The sequence below is a fragment of the Miscanthus floridulus genome, chromosome 16 (genome assembly GCF_019320115.1).
Source record: "Miscanthus floridulus cultivar M001 chromosome 16, ASM1932011v1, whole genome shotgun sequence".
Classification (NCBI taxonomy): domain Eukaryota; kingdom Viridiplantae; phylum Streptophyta; class Magnoliopsida; order Poales; family Poaceae; genus Miscanthus; species Miscanthus floridulus.
The window spans coordinates 34,027,780-34,040,067 of NC_089595.1; positions in this window are offsets into that span (position 1 = coordinate 34,027,780).

A 12,288-nucleotide genomic window follows, 5' to 3' on the forward strand; every position below is an offset into this window, starting at 1 on the left:
CTCTGTTGAAATCTAATATGTAGTAGTGATGGTATCTTGCACTACTACACAGAGGTTTTTTAGAGGAGGCTACCCATGGTTACGTAGGATATCGAGTGTTTCTAGAAGTCCTGAGTAGTGAAGCCTTGAATGATGATTGGAGAGTCAAAATAGCCGACTACCTTAGAAATCCATCGCAGAAAGTTACCAGAAAGCTAAGGTATAAATTGACTAAGTATGTTTTACTGAATGATCAGCTGTATTACAAAATAGTTGATGGAGTATTACTCAAATGCCTAAATTGAGAAGAAGCTAAGGTGTTGATGGGCGAGGTGCATGAAGGGATATGTGGAGCTCATCAATCGGCTTATAAGATGAAGTGGATTATTCGTTGAACTGAATATTTCTGGCCAACAATATTGGAAGACTGTTTCGAATATTACAAGGGGTGCCAGGATTGTCAACGTTTTGGTGATATCCAGAAATTGCCTGCATCGACCATGAATCCAATAATCAAGCCATGGCCGTTTCGAGGTTGGGGAATTGATTTAATTGGCCAGATTTTTCTGCCCTCAAGCAAAGGACATAAGTTCATATTGGTTGCAACAGATTACTTCACTAAATGGGTTGAGGCAATTCCTTTGAAGATGGTAATCTCAAAGAACAAGGTTGATTTTGTCAAGGAGCACATTGTGTAACGTTTTAGGATTCCTCAAACTATCACTACTGATCAGGGGACGTATAATGAAGAGATAACATATTCGGACTTATTGCTTCCCCAAATTACAAAGTATCGTGGGATGGATACAAAAGATTTATATTGACCAGCAATCAGCCCACCAAGGCTTATTTGGATTGAAGAGAGTTCGAATCCCCATAGGGCCGAAGGTCATCATAAATCGAGTCACATCAGTCGGTTGATAAAATTATGCCAGAGAAGGAGAAAAGCTACCTGCCTAATAGATGCCCAGCTGATTTCTCGGTGACTGGGAAACTGCAGGAAAGAAGCCTATGGCTTTCCCGATGGGCATTTGATGGAGCAAACAAGGGGAAGGTGTCCACACATTTTGGCCCTTGCAAACACTAGAACAGCTCTGCGAGCATAGAGAGAAGACTCAGGTGATATCACAAGAATTCTTCTAACCATAGTAGCTGATCCTCTCTCTCGACAAGGTGCTAAGATGAGCGACACAATCACCCTATGCACAAGAATTCTTCTAACCACTCAAGATCTTCATAGCAAAAAGATAGACCATGGAGGGTCTGACGGAATCAGAAGCACTCAAAGGGGCATATGGAAGAGAAACATAGCTGAATTGTTGAGTTGCCCTCGCTAGGGTCGGATATACATTTTATAGCCGGCCTAGAAAGATGAATCCAAGTGCCCATGAAGCAATGATGCTCTCGTAAAAGTTTTGAAGCATGGGCTCATGAGCTAACATAGATGGCTGACAAACAGTAGACCCTAGATCAAGATTCTCTACCCATGACTGTGGACCTATTGGGGGTACAAACGTGATAATTTTGGAATAAAATTACTTTTATCCCAAAATTAGGGGGCATGTGTTTACACCAGAATTTGGGAAGAAGAATCGCAGGGACTCAAAGGCTCCCAAGATCATGTCATCAAGGAATCAATTGCAGTGTAGGTCGGTATCAGCTGATTCGAATGCAACACTAGAATTAGCTTTCTTTAGATAGCGCCAGCAGATAACAACAAAGGCTATGATTGGTGCCGGGTCAAGGCATGTTGGACTCTACAAAAAGGAAAGATTAGAGTCCTAAGTTATCTTAAATTAGGAATGTTTTCTCTTAGGCCAAGAAATTGTAATGAGTCATGCTTAAGTAGGATTCATGTGTAGGTTCCGGGTATAAATATTGGACCCCGGCTATTGTAAAGAACACACAATCAATCAAAAACAAGTTACTTACTTTTTTTTTGCTCTAGCCACCCCTTAGGAGTAGGAGTAGAGTAGATCTCGGTGAGTTCTTTAGCAAGTAGGGCTGCATCGATCTGGTCAATCTCCACTGCTTGTCTGTAAGTACCTTCATGGCTTATACTTCTGTTCGTACGGCTGCATCGATCTGGTCGACCTCCACTGCGACTCTGGTATAAGCTAGTTATCGACTCTTGTCTAGTTCAAGTCAGGCTGCATCGATTCAGTCGACCTCCACTACTCGAACTAGATTAAGGTCAAGTTATTGGCTCTACTAAGGGTGGCGTTCCTTCGGATAGATTCATTATGTTACCGATATTGCTTATTGCTTCTATTATTTATTTGATTACAACAATATCACTTTGTCCGATTGGGATTGATCTAGATCGGCCTTATATCCTATTTAACCCATCGTTTGTTAATCTATACTGATCTAATCTGCATCTTAAATGATGAGTTATGTTTTATCGGCCATTTTATGTCAATCTTGATCGCGCATAGTGTGCGGTTAAGGCATGTTTTGTCTTGAATAGATCTATTGGCTAACGAAAACCATTTCATAGCCCGTTATCACAGCCTGTGTGATTCTGTCCTCACAAACCACTATTAGCACCGTGGAGTGGGGATCGTTACTTGGTAGATTTGTTCTTGATAGGGCATGACATTAATTGTGCGCTATGCCTGAATCGGCTGTTTTAGCCGATATCGAGTGCTTTCACTAACAGTTCACATCATGAGATCCGTTGAAGTAAAGATAGGTTGAAAGATTTGTTAGCCTCAGTGATCTTATTATTGTATTACGGCCTGCATGATTCTGCCTCATGCCCCACTGATATTAGTAAGTTAGGGTCATCGAATATATTATTGTTTCTACGGCCTACATGATTCTGCCTCATGCCCCACTAGTCATAGCGATAGATGAGATCTAATATGTTCATTAGATTTATCTTTATTAAATGGTTAAATGATGATGATCTGTTTCTTTTATATGAAAAGGGGTTCGATTACTTGTAGTCATTGGCTCAGCATAAGTTAATCATTGTTGACATCCTTTTGCAATTGACTAATGTTTGTCTAAATAATGAGATCTATCCTAAGCGATAACCGATTTACCTTCCATAATTCCATGAGATTTAATTGATTTATTCTTATGAATATGCTAGAATTGACTATTTAGTCGAATTCCTTTCATATCGGCTCCTAGAGTCGTATATTCGGGACTGTCTGGCAACACCGGCATGGTCCGCCTTACATTACTGATTAGCTTTCTCTCCTTGTCAATTGCTGGGTCAAATTGACTAGCACGTCTCAGGAGGAGTGCGCAGGATCGACCATCCCTGCACTGAAGCTAGGCAGATCTCTAGCTCCATCGAGCGGACCCTTCCAGCTTGCTCGTGTGCCCTCGGCATGGGACAAAATTTTGTGCCAACATGTACCTAATAAAATTCAAGAAATATGAATAGAAATATATATATATTGCATTATATAAAATATGCCAAGTAAAATATCGCAAACTAAATAAATATGGATCGACGATGCATATATACATAACTACAATGTGAGAGAGGAGAACATATATATACTTGTAATGAAATATCCAGGAGCCATGACCAAATCACGTAGAGTGAAAAGAGTGAGAAGTGAAAGTACGTGAAACTAAGAAATAAGAGTGAAGTGAGTGTGTGTGCGTGTGTATATTTCTGGTTTCTTTTTATAGGGGGCAGACACATCACTACTGATTTTAAAACAAAACCGACGCTGATGGTGTGCATCACTATCGGTTTTGTAATGAAACCGATAGTGATGTAGCCCTATCACTGTCGGTTTTGTATGAAAACCGACAATGTTGTGGCTAATAACACATACTTCTATGCATGCACATGCATGTTGCAATAAAGGTCATTACTTACGAAAAAATAGTAATCTTGTTATCTTTATTTAATGCTCAAATAATGTCCAAAAATTTCGTATCAATTGCATAATTTCATATATGGGTACAAAAACACCATCGTCCAACCAAAAAACACTAGATAATTAATTATTAGGGCACCATATATATGTAAAATATTCATACATGCATTGCCATTTGAAGAGACAAACATCGATATATATATATATTTCGGTTACAGAAATACAACATAAAATAACAGAACCTTGAAATAAAATTACAAATATGATAACAAAGACATGACACTAAAATTAAATATACGATAACAAAAACCTATTTCTGTCTAGGTTAATGTTACAATCGAAGTGTACAAACATATTATAAGATAACCACCTCAGAAGCATTCTTCTAGCACCCAACTAGGGTCAAATAGCCGCCAGAGAATGCTAGAGATGGCTGACGAGCTACGCCTTCGGGAGATGAGCGAAGAGGTTACCCAGCACTGTTGAACCCTTGCCTCTCCAGACTGACAGTCCAGAGCACATGGGACAGTTGCTGAGCAGCGATGAATCGATGCCGCTCTGGTCAAATAGTCCAGAGCACACCGAATAGGATGACTCTGTCAATCTCGTGGTGTCCCCAAGCTTCGGCGTTGCTCTATCTTCAGAAACATTCTTCTAGTACCTTTTGTGTGTACGATCCTTGTGGATGACCATGCTTATTGAAATTTATATGTGGAGGACTTTCTCCCATAGAGAAGCCATAGATGTGTATACTAGCATGAGAAATAAGCAGCAAGAGGGTGGCAAGACTTGGCTATTGAGAGGCTAGCTCCCGGTCGAGAGTCATTTTATAGGGGCTAGCAGTCGTGGTACGTTTTTGTTTTTGAACTAAAACTGTCAGGGTAGGTGGGAGTAGTGCTCCTACTATGGTGGTCAGCGGGAGCACTGTTAGCCTATGAGGAGCATCTAGACATCACATTTGGTTTAGTTTAAAAACTGATAGTGACGGTTGCCTTCTGTTCCGGTTGTGGGAACCGACGGTGATAGCTTCTATCACTATCGGATTTTCAACCAAAATCGACAGTGATGGGCCTAGCCATGTTGACACCTAGCAGCTGGGCTACCTACCATCATAGCCTTTTATAAAAAATATAAATTTTTTCCCAAGCCTAGGAATTGAACCTAGGTCTCGGGGTTCTTAGTTTGGAGCCTTACTCACTGCGCTATAATAGGGATTACGTTAGAATTAGTTGTATGTTTTCTTTTATCCCATCATAACGCACTACTACTACATAATAAATGAAAAATAAAAAATGTTTGGCCCGCCTAGGATTCGAGCACGGGTCGTGGGGTCGAGAGTGCGCGGCCTTAACCGCTGAGCTAGGATAGGGAGTTCGGTTAGATTGGTTTTATTTTTTTTTATCCCTTCATAACGCACTACTAAATAATAAATGCAAAATCAAAAAAATTTGGCCCGCCTGAGATTTGAGCGCGGGTCTCGGAGTACAGAGTGCGTGGCCGTAACCGCTAAGCTAGGATAGGGAGTTCGGTTAGTTTGCCTTTCTTTATTTATTTGTTAATAGAAATAATGCAGTTAGTATATATTCTAAAATAAGACAAAAAATTGTGTCTTGATTATTTAATTCTATGATAATTACTTAATGGTCTATAATTAACAAATAATAGTGTTTATGAACATCATCTCAATATTTGATTACATAGTCTATAATTAAATTATAGAGATGCGCACAAAATATAAATTAGATATTTAGTACGAATTACTGATACAATGTCTGAATAATGATTACATAGTTAATAATAATCTAACTATCTTCATCGGGTCCAACAATGAGGACCTCATTGTGATCACACTAGATGTAAGCAGGTTCGTCACTCTCTTCAAGTATACGTAGGGGTAGGCTCGCCACAAATGCAAGCATTTCCTGATAGCCCCTGTAGTCTTCTTCGTCCGTTACTCCATCAACACCGACAATCTTCCTTTTTTCTTCTAGGACTACTTTTAGCTTTGCTTTTATCTTGTTGTCCCCTACATAGAAGATTTACATAATGTCTTTTACAAGGATGAAGGGGTTGTCTCTGTATGCGGTCTTTGTGAGATCAATGGTAGTGAACCTATCAGCGCAAAAACATGTCGATGCAATGAGCACACAAGCCAGAAGGATCTGCTTGATGGATAAAGGTAGGAGATCCACTTGGCTTCAACGCAGGGCTAACCGATCCTACGAATTCCTCCCAAGGCATATAAGTCAATTTGACCTGCAATTGACAAGAAGAGAAAGTTTATCAGTAATTTAAGGTGGAACATGCGCGTGAGTCACTATGGGGCTCCAGCGAAGTGGTCACGACGTGCGCGTGAGTTACCCGTGGCTTCAGCGAACAGGACAGGCGAGTCAAGGAGGCGCCAGGCGCTCCTAGCAGTACTAGCCACGGTGGTCGGTGCTCTGGCCGGTGGTCTGGTGCTCGGACCGGTGGTCGAGTGCTCGGACCAGTGGTCTGGTGCTCGGATTGGTGGTCTGGTGCTCGGACCGGTGGTCTGGTGCTCGGAGGTGGTCTGGTGCTCCGGTGGTGGCTGCGCCATGGCGGCGGCGTCGTGAGCATATCATGCATGCTCGGCTACGGCGTTCGTGGGACTTGGAGAGGTCTACAGCGTCCAAGGACTCGGGGGTGGTCGTGACGTGCGCGTGAGTGTGCTGTGCTTGTGTGCCTAGTGACCGGGGATGGCCTTGGCCTACGCGCTCACGGTATGGAGCGCCATGGACGAAGTAGCAAGGTTCGGCGGCGAGCAGGGGAAGAGTTGGGGGCTCACCGTGGGTGCTGTGGAAGAGAGGATGGTGGTGCAGTGACGAGTTGCAGCCGTGTAGCTCCAGAAGCAGTGCCATGTAGTGTTGTCCGCTCCGGCTTGATCCGCGGCGGTGCTCCGAACTCCGGCGTGCTCCCGGTCCTCCTCCCAGTAGTGGCTCCGTTCTCCTCTCTCGAACTCCTCCTCAGCCTTCTACTCTCGGTGTGAAGTGGTTGGCCACCAAGTGGCGGCGAGGCGATGGGACGAGCGCTAGGGCAACCGGGATCGGGGCTCTTATAGCCGAGCTCGGCCATGGAGCCCGGCGTTCAACGGCTAGAGATTGGGGAGGATTGGAGGCGTGCATCTCATCCAATGGCCGTGCGTGGTTGCGTGGGCGCGGCACCAAGGGGACAAGGCCATGCCCCGAGCGTGACCCCCTGGCCCACCCCTGCCACCGCTGTCGGGCACCGGTTGCGTAGGCGGTTGAGGCGTGGGTGAGGAAGACGATAGTGTAGACGGGGGTGGCTGACATGCGGGGTCCAGTGGGTAGTGGCTACGAGCAAGGTAGACGGGTGCGTGGGCGTGGGCGACGCGCTGGGCCGGCTAGGCTGGCTGGCTGGCATGGGCCGAGCAGGCCGAGGCGGCTTGCGAGGCCTACATCCTTTCTCTTCTTTTTTCTATTTTGTTTTTCATTTCTTCTCTTTTGTTTGAACTCGAATTTGGTTCTAGAACTTGAATTCCAAATTGGTGCACCTAATTTATTGGAGTTTTAGAAGATTTTATTTAGCTATTTTGTATAACAAAAATAGGTGTAGTTTTGTTATACAAAAATAGAAATAATTCTCTTTTTAATCTTTTATTCATTGCTTTGATTAATTAGTTGCTTCATGGTTTATTACTTCAAAGGAGTTCATAAGCATAACATAAAGCAAATAGAATTCCAGATCATAATTTGATTTAACAATGTATGCAATACTTTATTTGTTATCATTTAAATAAACACAATTAACAAATGACATTCCATGCTTATGTGTTAACTTGGGTTGGGGTTAGACCTAATGCATCTCTTATGTTGGGTTACTATACATGACACTCATCATCACATGGGAGTTCTAAGAAAAATTTTGTAGTTGGTATTTTTAGTGTATGGATTTTTGGGTTGTTACAGATATAACACGCGAACAAATCGACTGTCTAGTGCAAATGGACCTACAAACGCTCTGAATATAATCTGTTACCATCAACAGTGAGGGTCGACCGGATAGATGGTAGCTATGATGATAATAACAAACTAAAACTAAAGAATCCATAAAACCATCTATACATTGATAGGCTTTCTGAAAGACATGCTATATGTGTGGATGCTCAAGCAAATTGGCTGAAATAGCAGATTTAGATTGAAAGGGACTATAACATGTGAATAATTGACTATTTAACATAGACAAATCTATAAACTCATCAGACTTAACCTGCTATCTCTAACAATAGAGTTCGATCGGATCGATGGCAGCCGTGATAAAGACAACAAATCAAACCTTTAAAGTAAACAGATCTATTCACGTTTAATAGAATCATGGAGACACACTGTAGGCATTAAAGCATAGGTGATCGGATATTTAGCTGATGCAGGCATAGCAAATAGCCAAAGTCATGCCCGATCAAAAACAAATCTACCAACTAGCATCCTCCAATCTAAAGTGCCATCAGTGGGGATCGACTGGATCGTTACAGCCGTAATAGTGAACTATAGACCGGATTCAACTAGCCAGCAAACCTCCTCAGGATTAGACATGCCTTGACCACATACTATGCATGATCAAGGTCGAAGTAGAACAATCGATGAAACATAACCCATCGCTCAAAGTAAGAAACATCGTGTTGTAATAAAGCGAACGATGGACTAAAAGGATATGAGGCTGATCTAGATCAATCTTGACCGGGTAGGTTGGTGTTGCTGAAAACTAATGTCAATAAAAACATCAGCAAGATCAGTAACTTAATGAATCTACCCAAAGGATGCCACTCTTAGGTAGAGTCGATAACTTGACCTTAATCTAATTTGAGCAATGGAGGTCGAACTTAACCGATGCAGTCGTACTTGAACTAGATAAGAGTCAATAACTAGCTTATACTAGAGTTCGCAGTGGAGGTCAAACTTAATCGATGTAGCCGTACAAATAGAAGTATTAGCCATGACGGTAGTTATAGACAAGCCAGAGGTTGGCCGGACCGATGCAGCCTTGCTTGTTGAAGAACTCACCGAGATCTACACTACTGCTACTCCTAAGGGTTGGCGTAAAGCCGAAAAAAGTAACTTGTATTAATTGGATTGGATCCTTTTTACAATAGCCGGGGTCCAATATTTATACCCAAAACCTAAGCATGAATCCTACTCAAGTATGAATCATTAGAATCTTTGGTATAAAAGAAAACATTCCGAACTTAAGATAACTTGGACCCTAATCTTTCTCTTTTTGTAGAGTCCGACATGTTTTTCCCAACGCCAACCATAGTTCATTGTCGTTATCTGCTGACGTCATTCGAAGAGAGCCAATTTCAGTGTCGTATCTGAATCAGCTGATATCGATCCTTATTCAATTGATTCCTTGATTGACACAATCTTGGAAGCTTTGAGTTCCCGCGTTCTTCTTTCCAAATTTTGGTGTAAACAGAACCCTTCTCTATCGGTGGTGATTTCCTCAAGCCAAACCCACTAGCAGCGAAAAAGAGCTACCTTCAACCGACCATAGTCTTGCTCTCATATCTCCTCTATGAAACCATAGGACATCGTTTGCACGTTGCCATTTTCGTCATGAGCATCAAAATGAACACCACTATTTTGCTATATGCTCTTTCCATCTTGCTTTTTTGTGTAAAATGTAAATCCATTGATCTCATACCCTTGGTACTTAAGTAATGTACTCAAAGGTCACTTGGCTAAGATATCTAGCTGATTACCCAATGTTGTTCCAATCAAGCGGCATTGCAACCAGCTGAGAAATTTCTCCTTATGTTTTTTATCAAGCCAAGCCTGCAACCTGCTTGGATACAAAGTTTACAATGATTGCCTATGCTCGTCAATGTATGGCATCACATCCTCTACTTGCTAGAGAACAGTGAACTATGCCTGTCTAAAAGAAATGGGGTCATCTACTATGATAGATTTCTCCCCAATCGTTCCTTTGCCACCTAGTTTTCCCTTGTGACCTGATTCTAGAACTTTGACCCTATTGATGTCCAGATAATATGTGTAGAACTCAATGGTCTCCTCCATTGACCATCCTTCAACCATGCCCCCTTCTAGCCTGAATCTGTTCCTAACATACCTCCTAAAAACTTTCATCAACCTTTTGAAAGGGAACATCTGATGTAGGTACATTGGGCTAAGGGCTCTAATTTGGTCCACAAGATGAACGAGTAGATGCATTGAGATATCAAAGTAAGTCAGCGAGAAATGCATCTCAAGCCTAATGAGAGTTTTGGCTATGTCCCGCTGCAGCTGGTCCAGCATGGACACATCAATAACCTTTTTTGAGATCGCATTGAAGGATGAGAACAGCTTTATGATTAGGGTACCGACCTTTGGGTGGAGGATACCTCATAGGGCAACAGGGAGCGGCTGAGTCATGATGACATGATAGTCATGGGCCTTCATATAGCCATAGTTGAACTTGAGTTCTCTTATGTTCACTAGCATTTTCGGGTTCGCACAGTAGCCCGTCAGGACTTTGAGTTCATTGAAGAAAGAAATAAGCGCATGCTTTTCTTCCTTCTTCAAGGTCCATGATGCAACTAGAAGTTCGAACTGGCCATCCTCTAGCGCCATGGGATGCAGCTCCTTCCTGATTCCCAAGTGTTGCATGTCCAGGCGTGTGGCTAGTGAATCCTTCGATGTCCCCCCGGTGTACATCAAGGTGTTAAGTGTGTTACCACACACATTTTTAGAAATTTGCATGGGATCAAGACAGTGGCATACACTCAGCACTGGCCAGTAAGGTAGTTTATAGAAAACCAATTTTTTCTTCTAGACGCTCCCATCAGGCGCTGCTACTGCATTGTCCCCCTTCCCAAGGACAACCTCCAGTTTGTTGACTTCTTGAAGTATCGCAGGCCCATCTCGATATTTTGGAGGTAAGCATTTCTCAATAGTCCCATCAAAATCTTTTCTATTCCTACAATAAGGGTGATCCTTAGGTAGGAACCTATGGTGTCCCATATAAACTATCTTTTAGTTCTTTGGTAGATGTACTGCATCGGTGTCGTCCAAGCACTCAACACATCTAGTATAGCCTTTTGTCTTCTCTTTGGACAAGCCACCTCGACTTGGTAGATCGGTGATTGTAGCGATAAGTACTGCCTTGATCGTGACATGTTCCTTTTTGTACTCGTCCCAAACATCCTCCACACCCTTTTCAAACATCTCCACTAGTTCATCGATTACTGGTTCCAGAAACACATCGATGTCATTCCTAGGTTGTCTTGGCCTTTGGATCAGTAGTGGCATCTGGATATACGACTGCTTCATATAGAGCCAAGGTGGAAGGTTGTATATATAGAGTGTCACTATCCAGGTGCTATGATTGCTTCTAACCTGGTTGAAAGGATTCATCCCATCTATGCTCAAACCAAACCAAAGGTGCCTTACCTCTCCACCAATGTTCTTATAGAACATAGTATTGACTGTCCTCTAGTCCTTCCCATCGGCGAGGTGCCTCATCATTGTATCTTTCTTACGCTCTTTGCCATGCCAGCGTAATAGCTTGGCTGACTTTGCACATGAAACAACCTATGCACCCGGGGAGCTATAGGGAAATACCAAACGACCTTCATGGGACCTCCTCTGGTCTTGGTACCCTCATCTAACGGCCCTTCCTTGTACCATGGAGCTTCACACTTGGGGCACGCATCCAAGTCTTTGTATTTGTCTCCACGGTACAATATGCAATCATTGGAACCTGCGTGGATTTTTTCAACCTTGAGGCCAATGGGGTAGATCATTTGCTTGGCCAGGTATGTCTTTTCTAGCAACTTATTTTTTCTAGGAGCATTTTCCTTATTATACCTAACAACTGATTGAAGCCTTTATCGCTCAATCTGTTTGTTGATTTGAACTCTAACAACATGATGTCGGCTTCTAATTTGCTCATTGGACAATTCTTATACAATGGTGTTTTACCATCTTGTCTCATTTTCTGTAGCTTTCTCAGCTATCTTTCACTAAGACATTCGGTCTCTACATTACGTAGCAGCTGAGAAATGTCATCATTATCCTTGATGTCGTCAACTAGCGTGTTCCTAAACACATCATTAACTATGGCCATAGGTTCCATGTTGATATCGAGTTCCTCATCAGCATCGTGGATGGCTACATCAGACATGGCTACATCATCATTATTTTCCTGCGGAACATTCACACCAACCTCGCCATGCATAGTCCATATCGTATAGTTTGGCATGAACCCCCTGGTAATCAAGTGCATTTGTACAGACTCAATTTGAGCCCATTTCCTTTGATTCATGCAATCTTTGCATGGGCAGAAGATAGGGTTCCCATTCCTAGCATGGGCTTTGGTATTGGTGATAAACTGGCTGACGCCATGCATGTACTGCTTGTCCATTCAAGACAGATGCATCCACTCTCGATCCATCTCTGCACAAAAAAAATATTGAGATAGTAATTAC